Here is a 13940-nt window from a genome sequence, read left to right as displayed (position 1 = left end):
TGGGCTCCAAATTTCCAATAAACTCAACCTGACCTGTCTAATAAAAGACCTAAAATTGAATTCCATTTATATAAAAAAGAAAAAAAAAATATATCTAAAAGCTGAAGCGGAGTATTTATTGTTGCTATGTTTCTGTTGATTTGGTTAATTAATGATGGTTGTTATATCTAGATAGATATGAACATCTACCTTTAGATTGATTAAAAAAAAAAAAACTTTGCATCCTTGCGTATGTAGGGGAAGAGTGTTGACCTACAACTAGCAATGAAATAACCCTTACGTACTAAGGACCTACTAAAATATTGGAACCATCAAATATGTCTTTCTGATGTCACAAATGTGGTAAAAATGAACTATAATAGGAACCGTGGCCAAGGATCACTCTGGTGTGTTTTATTTCCCATGAACAAAGCTCTTCTGTGCAAAATAGAAACAGTGATGACAACTGGGTGGGTGATGAGGGAATTAGCTCAATTGGCAATCTGGATTGGGCCAAGGAACATTATTATAAAGGTGATAATCAAAGAGCCAGGCTTTCGATAGCAATCTCCTGAATCTCACTTACCTTGGTTTGGTTGTTCAATTGTCAGTTTAGAACTTTTGCTTTTGTATACATCATCAGGTCAAGCGCAAATATGGTTGACAAAGTGGAGGGTGTTTGGATGGGTTGCCCTCCTTTCTTAGGTCATTTGTTTGAACCATTGTATGTTGTTATTAACATAAAAAAAATATATCATTTTCAATAAATGAAAAAGAAAGGTTTAATATTTAATATAGTATGTAGTTCAAAGCTTTCACCTTCATGCTTTTATATATATATATATCATTCTTTTCAACAATGCATCAATTCTGATATTACTAAATGTAAAATTTTAATTACTTTGTTGAGTTAATATTATTTTGTAGGAGTTGTGTTTCAAATGATCATTCTTTAATAGTTTTACGAGCATCCTTTCGCATTATATTTTATTAAACTCCAATTCTTCAGCCTTTTTTTTTTTTTTTTTCCCCCTAAACAGCATAGAAATAGTACTATTAGAGTTATTCTCACCACATTGTGATGTCATCAAAAGTGGCCCATCAAGGTTCTCTGGGAAATCCTAATGTACATAGTTAATATTCTATTCTAACAGATCATATCCAAATAAAAGTCAAATTCAACCTAGCTTATGAATTCATATGACAATTCAATGCCAGCATGTGCAGTACTCTCTACGATCCAACCTAAAGCTGGTTAGCATTCAAAACGTATAAAGTTATCGTGTAGGTATTTGTCAAACAGTCAAGTTTGACACAGCTTCACGAAAAGTTTAACATGTTCTCGACACCTAGTATCTCACAAGTTTTACACACTTGCAATAGATTTTGAGTTTATAATCCATTATTGGCACCTAAAGGTTATTCTGATAGAGAACACAGAAAGATGGATGAAGTGTATACCTAATTGAGAATCAAGCTTGGACATTGGATGGCTGCCTCTAGCCATCATTGTCTCTCTCTTTCTATTCAATTAACATGATAAAATCCCTAGTTCCTAGCCCCTAGCTTTTAAAGTTGGAATTCTAATCTTTGCTAAGTCAGAAAGACACCTAGCCATAGCTATCAAATAATGCATAGAGAAATTTCAATTATCATTAAGTCATTCTGTTGATGCCAAGAATTCGAATGTAAGTTTTAGCAAAAATGTTAATTAATCAAAAGCCACAGAGATTTGCTCCTATGTTAACCCCAGTAAAGCAGATTTCCACTCAAAATACCTCGGCCTTCCGTTGAGTTGCAGCAAGTCACAGAGCCACACTCTGAATGAAGTTGTGGAAAAGATTCAGAGTCTAGTCCAGGGAATAGCAAGGGATTATTATCTAATAAGGCCAATAGCAGTAACCTCACCAATTTATACTATGTCCTCTCTCAATTTTCAAAAATCTGTATGTTCTAAAATGAATGGGTTGCCATATGGAAGATAATTGGAGAAGACAAACCATGGGTGAAAATTCTAAGTTGTAAATACTTGAGAGGCATGCCCTTCAAGGCAATAAAAGTCTAAAAAATACCTTTTAAGAGCTCATGGCAGTGGAAAGAAATTCTGGGTGGTGAGGTGCAGGAAGAACCATGGATACCCACGAATAAAAGTCTAAAATTAGTGATGAGATTGGCTGTAAGATGTGGGAAGACCCATCGATACCATTCCTTCCTAATTTCAAACTACAACCAAAGCATCCCCCAAGCCTGTACAAGTCAACTCAGTCTCAGAGTTTTTATTTTTTGGGTAAATCAGTGAACATTATTAATCAACAAAACAACAAGTACCCTACAACAAAACAGGATAGAAACCCTCAGAACAATTCTCTGATAAAAGATGAGCAAAAGATACAGAGGAAAAACTCTAGCCAAGACAGAAGCTAAAAACCCAAAAAAAAAAAAAAAAAAAAAACAGTACTCTCAACCAGTGAAACAATAGCTACTATGTTGCTGTAACTAAAAGCTGAGAAGGAAAGAAGGTCCATCCCCCACTGGAAACACAAGGTGCAATTTAAAGCAAAATTTTGGTACTTCCTCTTTCCATTACATCCAAACTGGGTCTCAGAGTTAATCACTGCAAGTCAAGTCCAGTGGAATAAAGAACTTATTTGGGCTGACTTTTAAGAAGATTAGCATCAAATATTCAAATATCCTCAAAATCCACTTGTTACAAGATCAGCAAACAGATAAGGTAACTTGGACCCTACACACATTGAGTAATTTCACTTCTCAATTGGCTTACAGATTCAACCAACCAATATTGAATAGAAGAAATTATGGAGCAGTAAGATTTAGGAACATCTGAACATGCTAATCTAGAAGATTGCATGGAACAGACTTCCTAGTTGAGCTGTGTAAACTAAAGATTCGAGATAGATGACAAATCATGCATGCTCTGTAATTATGGAGATGTAAGATTCGTGAATGTTTGAAAACGTTAATCATTGTCCACAGAACAGGGACTGCTGACACTAACCCACTAACACTACAAATCTGGGCTTGGATGATAGTTAAAGTTAAATGTAGAGTTGTGTGTAGCGGAGATAGTGATTTGAAAGTCCATTCACCGTTATCCCTCACTCTAATACAAGAAAGGGTCATTTTTTGGTATTGTGACTGGAGCTTGATCTATCTTATTGGTATGCCATAATATTCAATGATGATAATCTTTTCTATAGGTTTCCCATGTTGCTAATGCTTCCATATCAAAGAACTCTTCATTTGCTGGTTCATGGTGTGTATTTTTTAAGATAATGTGCAGTGCTTCTATGATCACCCAGTTCTGCGGCTTTAATATTCTGTGACTTCAACCCTCTTTGAGGTGAACACATTTATTGTCTAGCAATGTTTCTTTTGAAAATTGTCTCTTTACCTGAGCGAACTCTCACAGACTTCAACCTTCTTTGCACTGTTTTTACAGATGGTGTGATTCCTTTAATCACTAAACATAATTTTTCAGCTTCCAATCGAAGAGACAAACCATAAAAGAGCGACTACCACCAGCTCCTAGCAGTAGAAGGATAATGGGTGTGTGCCACCTATATCCTTCCTATGGGTCCAAATTCTTCCTTACCTCTCCCAATCTTTCTTCACTACCACAAAATACTGTCCACATTACTCCAACATTGCCTCTCCCCACCCATCACACCTTTCTTCCATCCTCAACAGAAAACTATAAATCAATAGTAGAATGTATGAACAATTGCAGGACATTGACAATCCAGCAATTCAAAAGGAAAGCCTCTAGTAAAGACAAGGCTCTTACAACATTTTTAATCCCTCTTGACAGGGCCATATGGTACTAGTAACGAACAGATTTGTATATATTATATCCTATTGGTAAGGTCAGATGACACCAATTGCTAACAGATTGCCATATATTATTCCACTATGAACAGAGCAGGACTCCACAATCAACCAAGTTTCAAATTCAAACATGGATAACCATTTCTTCAATAAACCATAAATCATTTTTGCGAGCATACACAATCAAAAAAAGTCTAAATATTCCAAACATATTCACATAATATTGGGATGGAAAAAAAATTATATGGGTATTTCTAACATTATAAATACAAATAATATATTACTTATGTCATAGAGGAAATTTTTTAGCAAAAGATGTGTAAACAACAAACTTTGGCCCAAGAAACATGAAAAAATTGCAATTTCTATTTAAATACATTCATTAAATATGATTTTTTTTATAAGTAATAAAGATTTATTAATATCAAAGAAAATTACATAAATCAAGTAAAGTAAAGAATGAATGGTTTCTCAATGCTGACAACCAGTCCATTAAGGTTTTAAAAACAGAATAACTTGAGATTTGGCATAGCTATCTCATTATCTTTAAAACACCTGCTATTCATTAAACATGAATTGCAAACTCATAAGCTCAAAAATACTAAATTGAGGTTTTTGATATAAAAATTGAGACATAGAAGATTAAAAAAGAAAAATTCAGGCCAATAAATATATGTGACCTTGAAAGCGTAAGATTAAAATTGATGGCAACCTCAAGAAAGACCTTACTTCCTTGTCTCAAGAGCTTGAAAAAATGCTTATATGCTCCTATTTATCAATTAACATATCGATGAAGTCATGGAAGAGTAATATGCTATTATTTTGCAAATTCGCCTATACAAAGAATTATTTTATTGGGTACTCATTTGAAATCCAATTGAAGTGAAAGTCATGCTATTTTAATGGTCTAAGTATGAGTCTTTAGGGTTAAAACAACTTTTAATTTGGGTTTTTATTTTATTACTACAATTCCTGTGAATTAAGGATATTTTGGTAATTTAGTTGAGTCTAGAATCTTCTAAGAAATTCTAAGTATCTTAGGTTTATTTTCTTTAGGTCCAAGTTAGTATTTATTAGGTTTTATTTTACTAGTCAAACTAGTAGTCCTAATACTGTTGGGAGTACTACTACTATTACAAGAAAGAGTCAATATGAATTGTGCTAAATGTTTTATTTATTTATTTTTTTTAAAGTTATTGTGCTCAATGTATTGTTATAGGTGAATAGCCCTAATTTTTCTCTAATTATACTTCTTTCCTAACCCTAAACCCACCACAAACACACTTAGGACAAATTTCACATATATTGAACTCAAAATTTAACATAATAACCTAAAACTTTGATTATTTTGTTCATCTAGTCCAAACGTATTGTTCTACAAATTTATCTATTTTCTAAACCTCATATGCACTATACTGACAAGGCAATTCTCACCAACTGTGAAAGAGTCCAAAGGTCAAGTATTCTAAAGTGATTGTCACAGCATACCTGCCCACTTGTACCCTAAATTTAAAATACCTAATGAAATCTAAAAATCCCTTCTTCTTCTTCATTTGTTTTTTTTTTTTTTTTTTTTTTTTTTTTTTTTTTTTTTCTGGATTTAAGCTTCTATATGTTGACTAACTATACCCATAATTCGATGTCAATATTCAACTCCTAAAGAGTCCAAGTCAGTGTTATAAGACTATCTGCAATGAGCCAGTCCTAATAAGGGAAACCTCTGAGACCCTAAACAACAACAAAAGCTTAAGAGATTTCACAGAGATTGAGTTCTTTGGGTTGGCTTTCAACACAATTTTTATTATTTTTATCTTTCTGAATTTCAGTAAAAATGTTGATTTACACCAGCTTTAGTCCTAATGTAAACAGCTAATATTATCAACCATAGAGAATTTGGGAGTAAAATTCTGAAAAAGATGTTTGTCTAGATTCAAATTGTCAAATTCCACGGTTCAATACCTGGATTTGTCTGCTAATTTTACTACATTTAAATCCCAACTAAATCCTCCCCAACATTATTGGCTCCCAAAGGTTATCCAGATAGAGAACACAGAGTTATGGATGAAGTGAATACGTGATTGAGAATCAAGACTAGTCATTGGCTCGCTGCCTCTAGCCTTCATTGTCTCTCTCTTTCTATTCAATTAAAATGATAATTAAAGACCCTTTCCTGACAATCTTCTAATCTTTCCTAAGGTGGAAAGAAACCAAACTATAGCTATCAAATACGGCACAGAGAAATTTCAATTATGGTTGAGTCATTCTGTTATTCCCAAGAAATCAAATGTTATTTTAGCAAAAATGTCAATTCCTCAAAAGCAACAGAGAATTGGTCCTATCTTAACCCAAGAAAAGCACCGTTCCACTCATAATGCTTCAGCCTTCACTCAAGTTACAACAAGTCAGGCAGCCACTCACTCAATGAAGTTGTGGAAAAGATTCAGAGTCAGATCCATGGATCTTAGGGACAAGTGCTATCCCGAATAGCAAGGGATTGTCTAACAATACCAATGGATCTTAGGGACAAGTGCTAGCCCGATATAAGTTATATGATTATATCATTTCTTCTTTCACTTTTTCAAATATTTGTTTGCTCTAAAATGAAAGGGTTGCATTGAGAGTTTTGGTTGGGGAGGACAGAGGACAAAAAGACTTTATACCTTAAATCTTGGGATTCTTTGTGTAAATCTAAAGCAGTGGGAGGCTAGGGGTTTTCCCAAATGGAAGATACAAACAAAGCACTAATGGCAGAGGTGAGCATGGACTATGCTGATTGGGGAAGACAAACCATGGGTGAAAATGCTCATATGAAAATACTTGAGAGGCACATCCTCCAGGGCTACTAAAGTACCCTCTAAGAGCTCAGGCTAGGGGAAAGCAATTCTGGGACATAAAGGCCTACTACTAAAGAAGCTTGCTATAAAATTGATTGTAGGATTGGCTGTAAGGTGTGGGAAGACCCATGGATGCCAATCCTTCCTAATCACAAACTACAAGCAAAGCATTCCCCAATCCTGTCCAGATCATCATCAGCTGGGTCTTGGACTTAATCACCAAAGAACTTATTTAGGCTGATTTTAAAAAGAATTTAGCTTCATATATCCTCAAAATCCACATGTCACAAGATCAGCAAGCAGGTGAGGTAATTTGGACCCTACACAAATCGGGGAATTTCATATCTAAATTGGTTGACAGATTCAACCAACATCATCCTAAAATACTGAACTTCTATCCAATATTGAAATTATGAAGCATTAAGATTCGTTTGAAAACACTAATCTAAAAGATTGCGTGGAGTTTGCATCCTAGTTAAGCTGGGTAAACTCAAGATTCAAGATAGATGACAAATCATGCCTGCTTTGCAATTATGGAGCAGTTTTCTGTTTCTTTTTTCTTTTTTTTGTTGTGGGGGGGGGGGGGGGGGGGGGGGGAATGAATAGAGCAGTTTTCTTGAATGTCTGAAAACCTTAATCTAGATGGTAGCAAGGAATGTGCTTCCCACTGCCAAACTTCAATATAAATGCAATGCAGTACTTGCCTTAATATTCAGAATATTAGAAATAATGGACTGTAACCTTCAAGCTACTAACTATTGGTAGTGCCACCAGTGTAACCAAATATCTACCACTAATTCATTTGACAGAAATATGAGATTTAACAATCCAAGATTTTGAATGTGCAATTATGGCAGCATGCTACATGGAAATATAACAATAATATTTGTGTTCATTGAAACCATACCAAAGAGGTGCTTCAACCACAACGCTTCTCATTCTTTTATTATACTAATAAGGTCTTGTGGAACAAGCACTTCCTCCAGCTGGCTGAGCAAATTCTTTGTTACGTGCACCATGACCAAGCTATCGCATTTTTTTATTGTCAACTTTTGAAGTCTAGGCAATGCTCGTTCTTGAATCACAACCTTGTTTAACCTGTTGCATTGTTCAATTTCAAACATCTTCAATTCCAAAAAGCATTCAGCACTAAATTCCATCACCGTACCAGTGTAAGCATCATACAGATGAAGCTCCTTTAGAGAAGGAAAAGCCTGAAGGGCCTCGAGTGGGCTGTTCTGCAATTTTGGCCATTTGAGCTCTATTTTAGACAGACTGTTAAGTTTGCAAATCCATGCTGGAATTTCCTCCAACCTCCCTCCAAGAGTTAGACTATTAATCAGTTGAGGAGAGTTCGTCACATAATTCAAATCAAGATACTCCTCCTTGCCTGCTGAGTTCACGTACAAAGAGCAAAGATGCTCCATCTTCTCAATGGATGCACACAAATTTTTTCCATCTTCAATCTTTAGTTCTGTGATCCCAAGTTCCCTCATTCGAATCAAGTTCCCTAACTCTTTTACAATGCTCCGGTTCTTGTCGTTTGCCTTGGTAAGTGATAGTTTCTCTAACATCGTCAAACACCCAATTCCTGAAGACAGTTGTGCCCCTACAGCAGCCTGATATATGTCTCGGTCACCAACTAACAAATAGATCAACTTACGAAGTTCAACGATCTCCATCGGGAAAATGGTGACATGAGTTTTTCTAAGGTCCAAAATGATTAAGTTTTGAAGCTTCTTAATAGATTTTGGAACTGACTCTATCTTTGTATTCCTCAGACTTAGGTACCTTAGGAGGTTGAGTTTGGCAGCTTCTTCAGGAAAATGATGCAAGGCTGCATTTTCCAAATCTAGAACTGTCAACAACCTGAACTTTCTGAAAAAACTTCTGGTCAATGATTCAATACGATTGTCTCCCCCAAACAGAGAAAATGTACGAAGATAAGAGAGGTCCTTGCGTTGTAATATAGAGGGGGAGCAATTGTGGAGAGATAAGCGCCGAATCTTCTTACCCCCCAAACTGGTGTGTTGTCTCCTCACAACAGTAAAGAAGTTATGCTTCATAGACTAGGAAAGAATGAACCCTCTTACAAGATTCGAAACTCGACAACTCCTTACCCGTCCATCTAAATCCCATCTGCTCACTTGAACCTAGCTCATCTAAGTACTCATACGCCATTTGCTCTAGAGTTTTAACTCCTTTTTGTTCAATGAATCCCTCAGCTATCCACAGGCGAATTAGTCTTCCACACATGATAGAGTAATCCTCAGGAAAATTGCAAAAGTACAAGAAACAAGACTTGAGATTGGGCGGCAGGCGATTATAACTAGGCCATAAGATTCCATACAAGGAGTGACTAAAAGGATTTCCTGGTTCATATTCAAGGGAATCGTGGACCTTCTTAAACTCCATCATACTTTGTTGCTTATTTGACAAGAATTTTCCAACAGTAACAATTGCATGCGGCAATCCTTCACATCTTTTCACAATTTTCACAGACCAATCAACCAAAAAATCCGGGCATTTACCATCCTGGAAGGCCTTATCACAGAAGAGCTCCCAAGCCTCTTCCCAGGTCAAAGGATGAAGGTTGAGATCATAGATATAATGACTAGAACTTGCACAATAAGAACCTAAACTGCGTTCACGTGTTGTTATGATAATTCTACTACCATTGTTATTATAAGGAAGTACATTTTTAATCCAATTCCACTCATTCTCGTTCCACACATCATCCAACACAAGGAGGTACCTTTTACGTTGTAAATAATAGTGCAACTTACTTACATTGTGAGGTAATTCCAGTGCCTCACAAAGTTTCTCTAACAAGTCATCAGAAGAGCGTGACAGGGAAACCCAAGATTTGCAATCAAAATCTGAATTCAACATATGGTAAACTTCGCTAATAAGAGTTGTTTTGCCAGAGCCAGCATCTCCAACAACTGAAATTACTTCGTCACTTGGTTCTTCAAGGCAAAGACTAAGAAGAGACTTAACATGCTTCTCAATGCCCACAAGATGTTCATCCCCCAAATATAAATTGGGACTTGATCTTACCGTACAAACCTGGGAGAGACAAATGCAAAGTGCACTGATGTTGTTAATTTTGCACTCGATAGCTTTCATTCGGGAGGAAAATCGCTTTGATCGACAAAACATGGTCGCACAAATAAATTTGATGGCCCGATGGGGGGTACAGTAGCTTCATACATGAGATCTTCTATTTCATCCTGAATTTCATAGGCTATATCCCGCACATACGATCGAAACTTCAAATTCAAACCCTCGGTATCTTCTCTTCCTTCTGTGTCGTTTAGGTAAGCTTTTATAGTTTTCAACCATCTTCTTAGCTCATCAATTTCAATCTCAATACGCTTGAAGTCGAACCAACTTTTGACGAGCCACAGTGATAACTTATCAACTAGAGTTATTGCTCCGGCGACTGCAACTTCTGCCATTCTAAGCAATCAACTTTGTGACCGATTTTGGAGAAAATACAAGTTAGACAAGATTCGTGAAAGCAAAGGAGATCGAATAGAAGCTATCGGATCTATATATACTATATGGGGCTTAGGAGTTAGGTCCAATCCGGAGTCCTCACAAGTAATATATATATATATATGAGTTGGGTTAATTGAATGCAAATTTTGACAAATTCATTGTTAGATTACATTATCTTCGTATATTCTCTATATTAACAAAATTTCAACATGATCGAAGATCAATAAACATGTCATCAATTAATTGTTTAAATTTAAGTTTTTATAGTTTGAAATAATGCATAAAAGTTGAGTTTATAAATCGAATGGTTAATTACATCTGATTGTCATGAAAATTGGCATGCATATTAAGAACATATAGAATATGTAATTCAACAGTTAGATTTTCATTACATGGTAAACTTCGCTAATAAGAGTTGTTTTGCCAGAGCCAGCATCTCCAACAACTGAAATTACTTCGTCACTTGGTTCTTCAAGGCAAAGACTAAGAAGAGACTTAACATGCTTCTCAATGCCCACAAGATGTTCATCCCCCAAATATAAATTGTGACTTGATCTTACCGTACAAACGTGGGAGAGACAAATGCAAAGTGCACTGAGGTTGTTAATTTTGCACTTGATAGCTTTCATTCGGGAGGAAAATCGCTTTGATGGACAAAACATGGTCGCACAAATAAATTTGATGGCCCGATGGGAAGGTACAGTAGCTTCATACATGAGATCTTCTATTTCATCCTGAATTTCATAGGCTATATCCCGCACATATGATCGAAACTTCAAATTCCAACCCTCGGTATCTTCTCTTCCTTCTGTGTCATTCAGGTAAGCTTTTATAGTTTTCAACCATCTTCTTAGCTCATCAATTTCAATCTCAATACGCTTGAAGTCGAACCAACTTTTGACGAGCCACAGTGATAACTTATCAACTAGAGTTATTGCTCCGGCGACTGCAACTTCTGCCATTCTAAGCAATCAACTTTGTGACCGATTTTGGAGAAAATACAAGTTAGACAAGATTCGTGAAAGCAAAGGAGATCGAATAGAAGCTATCGGATCTATATATACTATATGGGGCTTAGGAGTTAGGTCCAATCCGGAGTCCTCACAAGTAATATATATATATATATGAGTTGGGTTAATTGAATGCAAATTTTGACAAATTCATTGTTAGATTACATTATCTTCGTATATTCTCTATATTAACAAAATTTCAACATGATCGAAGATCAATAAACATGTCATCAATTAATTGTTTAAATTTAAGTTTTTATAGTTTGAAATAATGCATAAAAGTTGAGTTTATAAATCGAATGGTTAATTACATCTGATTGTCATGAAAATTGGCATGCATATTAAGAACATATAGAATATGTAATTCAACAGTTAGATTTTCATTACATGAATTCAATAATAAGTTATTAGGTGGTGTAACATTGCTTAGCTTAAAGTTACACTAAGTGAACTTGAACCCAACTATATATATATGGTTGGCAAAAAGAGTAGTATGAACTCAAAAAAAAAAAAAGTATTGCAAATATATTTGTAAAGTCATTGACAAAAAAAGGAATATATACAAAAAGTTTTAAATAATAAATAAGGAGAGAGAAACAAAATTGCAATTAATTAAGTAAATGAGGTATAAGTTAATTAGCATTTAATGCTATTTTTTTAACCATTAGATCAATTACACATCTATGGTCTACAAATGGTGTAACTTTTGTCAAGTTACACCAGGTGTAACTTGAACCTACCTCTCTCTATATATATATATAACCGACACCTCTGAAACTTTCACAATTTTTGACATCACCACAATATTTAATTGTCATTTTATTTAAATAAAATTATTTTTATTTTGTCTAAACTTAACAAGGAGTGAAATTCTATTTCTTTAACAAGAACTCTATCTCTTTGACAAGTCCAATTTACACTCAAACTCATCATTTTTTTAAACAAAATTATCACCACAATATTTAAATAAAATTTTCATTTTATTTAGTCCAAACTTAACAACGAGTGAAACTCTATTTCTTTAACAAGTCCAACTTAAACTCAAACTCATCTTTTTTTTAAAACAAAATTATTTTTGTTTAATGAAACTCTATCTCTTTGACAAATCCAACTTAAACTCAAACTCATCATTTTTTTTTAAACAAAATTTTTTTTGTTTAATTCAAACTTAACAACGAGTGAAACTCTATTTCTCTGACAAGTCCAACTTAAACTCAAACTCATCATTTCTTTAAATAAAATTATTTTTGTTTAATCCAAACTTAACAAGGAGTGAAACTCTCTCTCTCTCTCTGACAAGTCCAATTTAAACTCAAACTCATCATTTAAAAAAAAAAAAAAATTTGTTTAGTCTAAACTTAACAAGGAGTGAAACTTTATCTCTTTGACAAGTCAAACTTAAACTCAAACTCATCATTTTTTTTAAACAAAATTATTTTTGTTTAATCCATACTTAACAAGGAGTCTTTTCAAAAAAAAAAAAAAAAAACTTAACAAGGAGTGAATCTCTATCTCTTTAACAAATCCAACTTAAACTCAAACTCAAACTTAAACGTTGATAATTTTTCTTTAATATTTTTTGGTTTTTCAAAAATTTTAATATCTGAATTTTTGAGTTATTTTATAAAGGGCACAAAACTTTCTTGCACGTGCCCTGCGTGCACCGCTATACCATCAATTCTTTTTTCTTTTCCTTTTATATAGAGAATCTAAAAATTACTTCTTCTTTTTTTTTTTTTTTTGAGAATCTAAAAATTATATTCTAACTATAGTTCAGTTTCTTCCCAACCCCACCCCCACCCCCACCCCCACCCCCAAAAAAAGTATAGTTCAGTTTGAGTAAATCTCTATTGGCTAAATTTTAAATATTGTAAAATTTTACTCCAAACTAAATTTTAAAATAAAATTTTAATTTTAAATTAATCTTTCATCATTTTTCAAATTTTTTATTTTAATACAGAAAAATTAATCACTCTTACTTGTATTTCTATAATTTAATCCCTATGAAACTTGGTTAAAATTTGAATTTTATTTTTAAAATATGTTTTCTTTTATATAATTTTTTTTCAATTTATCAATCTCACTAGCGTACTATTTTTTTAATACTAAAAGAAAGAAGAATAAGGGGTTTATTAGGATAGAACTAATTAAGTGGAATATATATATAGACATTTGGCACAAACATGACTTTTAGGCCCACTTTTTACTATATTATTACTCTTTATTTTTATTTTTACAAGAACTATATTATTAGTTAAAGTGTTGTGTGGGGGTCCAAGGACAACACCCATACTGGGCCGTGCCCGAGGAGCATATAGACCCAATGAGGGTTCGAGGATAGCCCCATTGTTGGGCCACACCTGAGAATCGTATGGGCCCAACAAATAGATACAATAGTGGGAAAATTGGCATTACATGAAGAAAGGGTTTGAATAAGGACCACTAAACAACCTGAGGAGGAAGAAAGGAACCTTGTCCCAAAGGTAACCACCCAGAGGTAACAGGGAGAAGTATCAACCTTAGTTTGGAAGTGTAAAAGGAAAGGGAGTGGGAAACGTGTTAAGGAAGCACCCATCACCTTTGCATTGAATGCACTGCACTAACTAGGTCAGCCGAATTAATGGCTGCACGACACCTGAACAATGCCAAGACAGCCTGTAGCTCACTCAACACTTCTCTTAAAGGTGGGATGGGACAAGCATTTGAGGGGAATCAACCACCCTCCATGTGGAGGGTCAAGATGAAAAACTAGCTACTATAAAAAGAT

General features: G+C 34.5%; 1 pseudogene; it reads right to left on the bottom strand.

Annotated features, from left to right (window-relative positions):
• Positions 1-7594: 7594 nt before the first annotated feature.
• LOC142615926 (disease resistance protein RPM1-like) lies at positions 7595-11125 on the bottom strand (annotated as a pseudogene).
• Between the last annotated feature and the right edge of the window lie 2815 nt (positions 11126-13940).

Source organism: Castanea sativa, chromosome 11 (assembly GCF_040712315.1).
Source record: "Castanea sativa cultivar Marrone di Chiusa Pesio chromosome 11, ASM4071231v1".
Lineage (NCBI taxonomy): Eukaryota > Viridiplantae > Streptophyta > Magnoliopsida > Fagales > Fagaceae > Castanea > Castanea sativa.
Note: the sequence above shows the minus strand (reverse complement) of the source record. Positions and strands in the feature narration are given on the sequence as shown.